We start from the raw sequence: 12143 nt of genomic DNA on the forward strand, positions 1-12143 counted from the left end.
TCTTAAGGTCGTAGGTCATGTCCAAGCCACCAAAGCCGGCTAAAAAGTGAATATTCGACAACTAAAACTTGAATTGTATTACTTCTTACTGGCTATATCGTCAACTTAGAAGCTTCATCTGTGTTCTAGTATAGTGCTTTTAGTGTCTCCGCATACCGTACCCTATTCGACAACTAAAACTTGAATTGTATTACTTCTTACTGGCTATATCGTCAACTTAGAAGCTTCATCTGTGTTCTAGTATAGTGCTTTTAGTGTCTCCGCATACCGTACCCAGCGACATATCTTTGGAGACGATAAATGTAACCGTTTCAGACGGAAGAGCGGACAATGTAACGATCTGTCTTTAAGACGATTCGATAACAATTGACGAAAACGGACGGATTTCTCAGGTTTGTTCTACATATGAACACTTTTCACATTCTCCCGTGCAACGCCGCTGCTAGTCCTCCTTTCATGCAAAATTTTTTGCTCCTAGCTCATGTCCAAGGAACCAAAGCCGGCTAAAAAGTCAGTAATCGATAACTTAAACTACAATGGTACTAATTCTTACTGGCTATTACATCAACTTAGAAGCTTCTTCTGTATTCTACTACGGTGCTTTTAGTGTCTCCGCATATCGCAGCACGCGACATAGCTTTGCAGACGATAAATGTATCGGTCTCAGAGAGAAAAGCGGCCAATGTGACGATCTGGCTTTAAGTCGATTCGATAACAAATGACGAAAACAGACGGATTTCTCAGGTTTTTACTACACATGAACACTTTTCACATTTCCCCGTGCAACGTGGCTGCTAGTCCTCCTTTCATTTAAAATCTTAAGGCCCTAGGTCATGTCCAAGGCACCAAAGCCGGCCAAAAATCAATAATCGATAACGAAAACTTGAATTGTACTGCTTCTTACTGGCTATTACTTCAACTTAGAAGCTTCTTATGTGTTCTACTATGGTGCTTTTAGTGTCTCCGCATACCGCAGCACGCGACATAGCTTTGCAGACGATAAATGTAACCGTCCCAGAGAGAAAAGCGGCCAATGTGACGATCTGGCTTTAAGTCGATTCGATAACAAATGACGAAAACGGACGGATTTCTCAGGTTTCTACTACATATGAACCCTTTTCACATTCTCCCGTGCAACGCGGGTGCTAGTCCTCCTTTCATGCAAAATCTTAATGTTCCACCTCATGTCCAAAGCACCAAACCCGCCTAAAAATCAATAATCGATAACCAAAACTTGAATTGTACTGCTTCTTACTGGCTATTGCTTCAACTTCGAAGCTTCTTCTGTTTTCTACTATGGTGCTTTCAGTGTCTCCGCATACCGCAGCACGCGACATAGCTTTGCACACGATAAATGTAACCGTTTCAGAGAGAAGAGCGGCCAATGTGACGATCTGGCTTTAATTCGATTCGATAACAAATGACGAAAACGGACGGATTTCTCAGGTTTTTACTACATATGAACACTTTTCACATTCTCCCGTGCAACGCGGCTGCTAGTCCTCCTTTCATGCAAAATCTTAATGTTCGACCTCATGTCCAAGGCACCAAACCCGCCTAAAAATCAATAATCGCTAACCAAAACTTGAATTGTACTGCTTCTTACTGGCTATTGCTTCAACTTCGAAGCTTCTTCTGTTTTCTACTATGGTGCTTTCAGTGTCTCCGCATACCGCAGCACGCGACATAGCTTTGCACACGATAAATGTAACCGTTTCAGAGAGAAGAGCGACCAATGTGACGATCTGGCTTTAAGTCGATTCGATAACAAATGACGAAAACAGACTGATTTCTCAGGTTTTCTCTACATATGAACCCTTTTCACATTCTCCCGTGCAACGCGGCTACTAGTCCTCCTTTCATGCAAAATCTTAAGGTTCCACCTCATGTCCATGGCACCAAAGCCGGCTAAATATCAATAATCGATAACCAACACTTGAATTGTACTCCTTCTTACACACTATTGCTTCAATTTAGAAGCTTCATACGTCTTCTACTATTATGCTTTTAGTGTCTGCACCTACCGCAGCACGCGACATAGCTTTGCAGACGATAAATGTAACCGTCTCAGAGAGAAAAGCGGCCAATGTGACGATCTGGCTTTAAGTTGATTCGATAACAAATGACGATAACTGTCGGATTTCTCAGGCTTTTACTACATATGAACCCTTTTCACATTCTCCCGTGCAACGCGGCTGCTAGTCCTCCTTTCATGCAAAATCTTAAAGTCCTAGGTCATGTCCAAGCCACCAAAGCCGCCTAAAAAGTGAATAATCGTCAACTAAAACTTGAATTGTACTACTTCTTACTGGCTGTTACTACTACTTAGAAGCTTCTTCTGTGTTCTACTATGGTGCTTCTAGTGTCTCTGCATACCGCAGCACGCGACATAGTTTTGCAGACGATAAATGTGACCGTCTCAGAGAGAAAAGCGGCCAATGTGACGATCTCGCTTTAAGTCGATTCGATAACAAATGACGATAACGGACGGATTTCTCAGGTTTTTACTACATATGAACCCTTTTCACATTCTCCCGTGCAACGCGGCTGCTAGTCCTCCATTCATTTAAAATCTTAAGGTCCTAGGTCATGTCCAAGGCACCAAAGCCGGCCAAAAATCAATAATCGATAACCAAAACTTGAATTGTACTGCTTCTTACTGGCTATTGCTTCAACTTAGAAGCTTCCTCTGTGTTCTACTATGGTCCTTTTAGAGTGTCCGCATACCGCAGCACGGGACATAGCTTTGCAGACGAAAAATGTAACCGTCTCAGAGAGGAAAGCGGCCAATGTGACGATCTGGCTTTAATTCGATTCGATAACAAATGGCGAAAACGGACGGATTTCTCAGGTTTTTACTACATATGAACACTTTTCACATTCTCCCGTGCAACGGGGCTGCTAGTCCTCCTTTCATGCAAAATCTTAATGTTCGACCTCATGTCAAAGGCACCAAACCCGCCTAAAAATCAATAATCGATAACCAAAACTTGAATTGTACTGCTTCTTACTGGCTATTGCTTCAACTTCGAAGCTTCTTCTGTTTTCTACTATGGTGCTTTCAGTGTCTCCGCATACCGCAGCACGCGACATAGCTTTGCACACGATAAATGTAACCGTTTCAGAGAGAAGAGCGGCCAATGTGACGATCTGGCTTTAAGTCGATTCGATAACAAATGACGAAAAGAGACTGATTTCTCTGGTTTTCTCTACATATGAACCCTTTTCACATTCTCCCGTGCAACGCGGCTGCTAGTCCTCCATTCATTTAAAATCTTAAGGTCCTAGGTCATGTCCAAGCCACCAAAGCCGGCTAAAAAGTGAATAATCGACAACTAAAACTTGAATTATACTACTTCTTACTGGCTATTACTTCCACTTAGAAGCTTCTTCTGTGGCCTACTATGGTTGTTCTAGTGTCTCTTCTTACCGCAGCACGCGACATAGCTTTGCAGACGATAAATGTAACCGTCTCAGAGAGAAAAGCGGCCAGTGTGACGATCTGGCTTTAAGTCGATTCGATAACAAATGACGATAACTGACGGATTTCTCAGGTTTTAACTACATATAAATCCTTTTCACATTCTCCCGTGCGACGCGGCTGCTAGTCCTCCTTTCATGCAAAATCTTAAGGTCCTAGGTCATGGCCAAGCCACCAAAGCCGGCTAAAAAGTGAATAATCGACAACTAAAACTTGAATTGTACTACTTCTTACTGGCTATTGCTTCAACTTAGAAGCTTATTCTGTGGTCTACTATGGTTGTTCTAGTGTCTCTGCTTACCGCAGCACGCGACATAGCTTTGCAGACGATAAATGTAACCGTCTCAGAGAGAAAAGCGGCCAATGTGACGATCTGGCTTTAAGTCGATTCGATAACAAATGACGAAAACGGACGGATTTCTCAGGTTTGTACTACATATGAACACTTTTCACATTCCGCCGTGCAACACGGCTGCAAGTCCTCCTTTCATGCAAAATCTTAAGGTCCTAGGTCATGTCCAAGCCACCAAAGCCGGCTAAAAAGTGAATAATCGACAACTAAAACTTGAATTGTACTACTTCTTACTGGCTATTGCTTCAACTTAGAAGCTTATTCTGTGGTCTACTATGGTTGTTCTAGTGTCTCTGCTTACCGCAGCACGCGACATAGCTTTGCAGACGATAAATGTAACCGTCTCAGAGAGAAAAGCGGCCAATGTGACGATCTGGCTTTAAGTCGATTCGATAACAAATGACGAAAACGGACGGATTTCTCAGGTATTTACTACATATGAACCCTTTTCACATTCTCCCGTGCAACGCGGCAGCTAGTCCTCCTTTCATGCAAAATCTTCAGGTCCTAGGTCATGTCCAAGCCACCAAAGCCGGCTAAAAGTCAATAATCGATAACGAAAACTTGAATTGTACTGCTTCTGACTGACTATTGCTTCAATTTAGAAGCTTCTTATGTGTTCTACTGTTATGCTTTTAGTGTCTCCACCTACCGCACCACGCGACATAGCTTTGCAGACTATAAATGTAACCGTCTCAGAGAGAAAAGCGGCCAATGTGACGATCTGGCATTAAGTCGATTCGATAACAAATGACGAAAAAAGACGGATTTCTCAGATTTTTACTACATATGAACACTTTTCACATTCTCCCGTGCAACACGGCTGCAAGTCCTCCTTTCATGCAAAATCTTAAGGTCATAGGTCATGTCCAAGCCACCAAAGCCGGGCAAAAAGTGAATAATCGACAACTAATCTTGAATTGTACTACTTCTTACTGGCTATTACTTCCACTTAGAAGCTTCTTCTGTGGTCTACTATGGTTGTTCTAGTGTCTCTGCTTACCGCAGCACGCGACATAGCTTTGCAGACGATAAATGTAACCGTCTCAGAGAGAAAAGCGGCCAGTGTGACGATCTGGCTTTAAGTCGATTCGATAACAAATGACGATAACTGACGGATTTCTCAGGTTTTAACTACATATAAATCCTTTTCACATTCTCCCGTGCGACGCGGCTGCTAGTCCTCCTTTCATGCAAAATCTTAAGGTCCTAGGTCATCTCCAAGGCACCAAAGCCGGCTAAAAATCAATAATCGATAACCAAAACCCTAATTGTACTGCTTCTTACTGACTATTGCTTGAACTTAGAAGCTTCTTATGTGTTCTACTATGGTGCTTTTAGTGTTTCCGCATACCGCAGCACGCGACATAGCTTTGCAGACTGTAAATGTAACCGTCTCAGAGAGAAAAGCGGTCAATGTGACGATCTGGCTTTAAGTCGATTCGATAACAAATGACGAAAACGGACGGATTTCTCAGGTTTGTACTACATATGAACACTTTTCACATTCCGCCGTGCAACACGGCTGCAAGTCCTCCTTTCATGCAAAATCTTAAGGTCCTAGGTCATGTCCAAGCCACCAAAGCCGGCTAAAAAGTGAATAATCGACAACTAAAACTTGAATTGTACTACTTCTTACTGGCTATTGCTTCAACTTAGAAGCTTATTCTGTGGTCTACTATGGTTGTTCTAGTGTCTCTGCTTACCGCAGCACGCGACATAGCTTTGCAGACGATAAATGTAACCGTCTCAGAGAGAAAAGCGGCCAATGTGACGATCTGGCTTTAAGTCGATTCGATAACAAATGACGAAAACGGACGGATTTCTCAGTTTTTTACTACATATGAACCCTTTTCACATTCTCCCGTGCAACGCGGCAGCTAGTCCTCCTTTCATGCAAAATCTTCAGGTCCTAGGTCATGTCCAAGCCACCAAAGCCGGCTAAAAGTCAATAATCGATAACGAAAACTTGAATTGTACTGCTTCTTACTGACTATTGCTTCAATTTAGAAGCTTCTTATGTGTTCTACTATTATGCTTTTAGTGTCTCCACCTACTGCACCACGCGACATAGCTTTGCAGACTATAAATGTAACCGTCTCAGAGAGAAAAGCGGTCAATGTGACGATCTGGCTTTAAGTCGATTCGATGACAAATGACGATAACTGTCGGATTTCTCTGGCTTTTACTACATATGAACCCTTTTCACATTCTCCCATGCAACGCGGCTGCTAGTCCTCCTCTCATGCAAAATCTTAAGGTCCTAGGTCATGTCCAAGCCACCAAAGCCGGCCAAAAATTAATAATCGATAACCAAAACTTGAATTGTACTGCTTCTTACTGGCTATTGCTTCAACTTAGTAGCTTCTTCTGTGTTCTACTATGGTCCTTTTAGAGTCTCCGCATACCGCAGCACGCGACATAGCTTTGCAGACGATAAATGTAACCGTCTCAGAGAGAAAAGCGGCCAATGTGACGATCTGGCTTTAAGTCGATTCGATAACAAATGACGAAAACGGACGGATTTCTCAGGTTTTTACTTTTTACATACTGCCGTGCAACGCGGGTTCTAGTCCTCCTTTCATGCAAATTCTTAAGGTTCCACTTCATGTCCAAAGCACCAAGGCCGGCTAAATATCAATAATCGATAACCAAAACTTGAATTGTACTGCTTCTTACTGACTATTGCTTCAACTTAGAAGCTTCTTATGTGTTCTACTATGGTGCTTTTAGTGTTTCCGCATACCGCAGCACGCGACATAGCTTTGCAGACGATAAATGTAACCGTCTCAGAGAGAAAAGCGGCCAATGTGGCGATCTGGCTTTAAGTCGATTCGATAACAAATGACGATAACGGACGGATTTCTCAGGTTTTTACTACATATGAACCCTTTTCACATTCTCCAGTGCAACGCGGCTGCTAGTCCTCCTTTCATTTAAAATCTTAAGGTACTAGGTCATGTCCATGACACCAAAGCCGGCAAAAAATCAATAATCGATAACCAAAACTTGAATTGTACTGCTTCTTACTCACTATTGCTTCAATTTAGAAGCTTCTTATGTGTTCTACTATTATGCTTTTAGTGTCTCTGCATACCGCAACACGCGACATAGCTTTGCAGACGATAAATGTAACCGTCTCAGAGAGAAAAGCGGCCAATGTGGCGATCTGGCTTTAAGTCGATTCGATAACAAATGACGATAACGGACGGATATCTCAGGTTTTTACTACATATGAACCCTTTTCACATTCTCCCGTGCAACGCGGCTGCTAGTCCCCCTTTCATTTAAAATCTTAAGGTCCTAGGTCATGTCCATGGCACCAAAGCCGGCAAAAAATCAATAATCGATAAATAAAACTTGAATTGTCCTGCTTCTTACTCACTATTGCTTCAATTTAGAAGCTTCTTATGTGTTCTACTATTATGCTTTTAGTGTCCCCACCTACCGCACCACGCGACATAACTTTGCAGACTATAAATGTAACCGTCTCAGAGAGAAAAGCGGCCAATGTGACGATCTGGCATTAAGTCGATTCGATAACAAATGACGAAAAGAGACGGATTTCTCAGATTTTTACTACATATGAACACTTTTCACATTCTCCCGTGCAACACGGCTGCAAGTCCTCCTTTCATGCAAAATCTTAAGGTCCTAGGTCATGTCCAAGCCACCAAAGCCGGCTAAAAAGTGAATAATCGACAACTAAAACTTGAATTGTACTACTTCTTACTGGCTATTACTGCAACTCAGAAGCTTCTTCTGTGTTCTACTATGGTGCTTTTAGTGTCTCCGCATACCGCAGCACGCAACATAGCTTTGCAGACGATAAATGTAACCGTCTCAGAGAGAAAAGCAGCCAATGTGACGATCTGGCTTTAAGTGGATTCGATAACAAATGACGATAAAGGGCGGATTTCTCAGGTTTTTACTACATATGAACCCTTTTCACATTCTCCCGTGCAACGCGGCTGCTAGTCCTCCTTTCATGCAAAATATTAAGGTTCTACCTCATGTCCAAGGCACCAAAGCCGGCTAAAAATCAATAATCGATAACCACAACTTGAATTGTACTGCTTCTTACTCACTATTGCTTCAATTTAGAAGCTTCATACGTGTTCTACTATTATGCTTTTAGTGTCTCCACCTACCGAAGCACGCGATATAGCTTTGCAGACGATAAATGTAACCGTCTCAGAGAGAAAAGCGGCCAATGTGACGATCTGGCTTTAAGTCGATTCGATGACAAATGACGATAACTGTCGGATTTCTCAGGCTTTTACTACATATGAACACTTTTCACATTCTCCCATGCAACGCGGCTGCTAGTCCTCCTCTCATGCAAAATCTTAAGGTCCTAGGTCATGTCCAAGCCACCAAAGCCGGCCAAAAATTAATAATCGATAACCAAAACTTGAATTGTACTGCTTCTTACTGGCTATTGCTTCAACTTAGAAGCTTCTTCTATGTTCTACTATGGTCCTTTTAGAGTCTCCGCATACCGCAGCACGCGACATTGCTTTGCAGACGATAAATGTAACCGTCTCAGAGAGAAAAGCGGCCAATGTGACGATCTGGCTTTAAGTCGATTCGATAACAAATGACGAGAACGGACTGATTTCTCAGGTTTTTACTTTTTACATACTCCCGTGCAACGCGGGTTCTAGTCCTCCTTCCATGCAAAGTCTTAATGTTCAACCTCATGTCCAAGGCACCAAACCCGCCTAAAAATCAATAATCGATAACCAAAACTTGAATTGTACTGCTTCTTACTGGCTATTGCTTCAACTTCGAAGCTTCTTCTGTTTTCTACTATGGTGCTTTCAGTGTCTCCGCATACCGCAGCACGCGACATAGCTTTGCAGACGATAAATGTAACCGTTTCAAAGAGAAGAGCGGCCAATGTGACGATCTCGGTTTAAGTCGATTCGATAACAAATGACGATAACGGACGGATTTCTCAGGTTCTTTTTACATATGAACACTTTTCACATTCTCCCGTGCAACACGGCTGCAAGTCCTCCTTTCAGGCAAAACCTTAAGGTCCTAGGTCATGTCCAAGCCACCAAAGCCGGCTAAAAAGTGAATAATCGACAACTAAAACTTGAATTGTACTACATCTTACTGGCTATTACTTCAACTTAGAAGCTTCTTCTGTGTTCTACTATGGTGCTTTTAGTGTTTCCGCATACCTCAGCACGCGACATAGCTTTGCAGACGATAAATGTAACCGTCTCAGAGAGAAAAGCGGCCAATGTGACGATCTGGCTTTAAGTCGATTCGATAACAAATGACGAAAACTTACGGATTTCTCAGGTTTTTACTACATATGAACCCTTTTCTCATTCCCCCGTGCAACGCGGCAGCTAGTCCTCCTTTCATGCAAAATCTTAAGGTAATAGGTCATGTCCAAGCCACCAAAGCCGGCTAAAAGTCAATAATCGATAACGAAAACTTGAATTGTACTGCTTCTTACTGACTATTGCTTCAACTTAGAAGCTTCTTATGTGTTCTACTATGGTGCTTTTAGTGTTTCCGCATACCGCAGCACGCCACATAGCTTTGCAGACGATAAATGTAACCGTCTCAGAGAGAAAAGCGGCCAATGTGGCGATCTGGCTTTAAGTCGATTCGATAACAAATGACGATAACGGACGGATTTCTCAGGTTTTTACTACATATGAACACTTTTCACATTCTCCAGTGCAACGCGGCTGCTAGTCCTCCTTTCATTTAAAATCTTAAGGTCCTAGGTCATGTCCATGACACCAAAGCCGGCAAAAAATCAATAATCGATAACCAAAACTTGAATTGTACTGCTTCTTACTCACTATTGCTTCAATTTAGAAGCTTCTTATGTGTTCTACTATTATGCTTTTAGTGTCTCCACCTACCGCACCACGCGACATAGCTTTGCAGACTATAAATGTAACCGTCTCAGAGAGAAAAGCGGCCAATGTGACGATCTGGCATTAAGTCGATTCGATAACAAATGACGAAAAACGACGGATTTCTCAGATTTTTACTACATATGAACACTTTTCACATTCTCCCGTGCAACGCGGCTGCTAGTCCTCCTTTCATGCAAAATCTTAAGGTCCTAGGTCATCTCCAAGGCACCAAAGCCGGCGAAAAATCAATAATCGATAACCAAAACCCTAATTGTACTGCTTCTTACTGACTATTGCTTGAACTTAGAAGCTTCTTATGTGTTCTACTATGGTGCTTTTAGTGTCTCCGCATACCGCAGCACGCGACATAGCTTTGCAGACGATAAATGTAACCGTCTCAGAGAGAAAAGCGGCCAATGTGACGATCTGGCTTTAAGTCGATTCGATAATAAATGACGAAAACAGACGGATTTCTCAGGTTTTTGCTACATATGAACACTTTTCACATTCTCCCGTGCAACGCGGCTGCTAGTCCTCCTTTCATGCAAAATCTTAAGGTCCTAGGTCATCTCCAAGGCACCAAAGCCGGCGAAAAATCAATAATCGATAACCAAAACCCTAATTGTACTGCTTCTTACTGACTATTGCTTGAACTTAGAAGCTTCTTATGTGTTCTACTATGGTGCTTTTAGTGTCTCCGCATACCGCAGCACGCAACATAGCTTTGCAGACGATAAATGTAACCGTCTCAGAGAGAAAAGCAGCCAATGTGACGATCTGGCTTTAAGTCGATTCGATAACAAATGACGATAACGGGCGGATTTCTCAGGTTTTTACTACATATGAACCCTTTTCATATTCTCCCGTGCAACGCGGCTGCTTGTCCTCCTTTCATGCAAAATCTTAAGGTCGTAGGTCGTGTCCAAGCCACCAAAGCCGGGTAAATATCAATATTCAATAACCAAAACTTGACAACTTCGAAGCTTCTTCTGTGTTCTACTATGGTACTTTTAGTGTCTCCGCATACCGCAGCACGCGGCATAGCTTTGCAGACGATAAATGTAACCGTCTCAGAGAGAAAAGCGGCCAATGAGACGATCTAGCTTTAAGTCGATTCGATAACAAATGACGAAAACGGACGGATTTCTCAGGTTTTTACTACATATGAACACTTTTCGCATTCTCCCGTGCAACGCGGCTGCTATATCTCCTTTCATGCAAAATCGTAAGGTCCTAGGAGATGTCCAAGCCAGCAAAGCCAGCTAAAAAGTGAATAATCGACAACTAAAACTTGAATTGTACTACTTCTTACTGGCTATTGCTTCAACTTAGAAGCTTCTTCTGTGTTCTACTATGGTGCTTTTAGTGTCTCCGCATACCGCAGCACGCGACATAGCTTTGCAGACGATTAATGTAACCGTCTCAGAGAGAAAAGCGGCCAAAGTGACGATATGGCTTTAAGTCGATTCGATAACAAATGACGAAAACAGACGGATTTCTCAGGTTTTTACTACATATGAACACTTTTCACATTCTCCCGTGCAACGCGGCTGCTAGTCCTCCTTTCATGCAAAATCTTAATGTCCTAGGTCATGTCCAAGCCACCAAAGCCGGCTAAAAAGTGAATAATCGACAACTAAAACTTGAATTGTACTACTTCTTACTGGCTATTGCTTCAACTTAGAAGCTTCTTCTGTGTTCTACTATGGTGCTTTTAGTGTCTCCGCATACCGCAGCACGCGACATAGCTTTGCAGACGATAAATGTAACCGTCTCAGAGAGAAAAGCGGCCAATGTGACGATCTGGCTTTAAGTCGATTCGATAACAATCGACGAAAACGGACGGATTTCGCAGGTTTTTACTACATACGAACACTTTTCACATTTTCCCGTGCAACGCGGCTGCTAGTCCTCCTTTCATGCCAAATCTTAAGGTCCTAGCTGCTGTGCAAGGCACCAGAGCCGGGTGAAAAGTGAATAATCAGTAACGAAAACTGAATTGCACTACTTCTTACTGGCTATATCGTCAACTTAGAAGCTTCATCTGTGTTCTAGTATAGTGCTTTTAGTGTCTCCGCATACCGTACCCAGCGACATATCTTCGGAGACGATAAATGTAACCGTTTCAGACGGAAGGGCGGACAATGTAACGATCTGTCTTTAAGACGATTCGATAACAAATGACGAAAACGGACGGATTTCTCAGGTTTTTACTACATATGAACACTTTTCACATTCTCCCGTGCAACGCGGCTGCCAGTCCTCCTTTCATGCAAAATCTTAAGGTCCTAGGTCATGTCCAAGCCACCAAAGCCGGCAAAAAAGTGAATAATCGACAAATAAAACTTGAATTGTACTACTTCATACTGGCTATTGCTTCAACTTCGAAGATTCTTCTGTGTTCTACTACGGTGCTTTT

Source organism: Schistocerca gregaria, unplaced genomic scaffold, assembly GCF_023897955.1.
Source record: "Schistocerca gregaria isolate iqSchGreg1 unplaced genomic scaffold, iqSchGreg1.2 ptg000526l, whole genome shotgun sequence".
Lineage (NCBI taxonomy): Eukaryota > Metazoa > Arthropoda > Insecta > Orthoptera > Acrididae > Schistocerca > Schistocerca gregaria.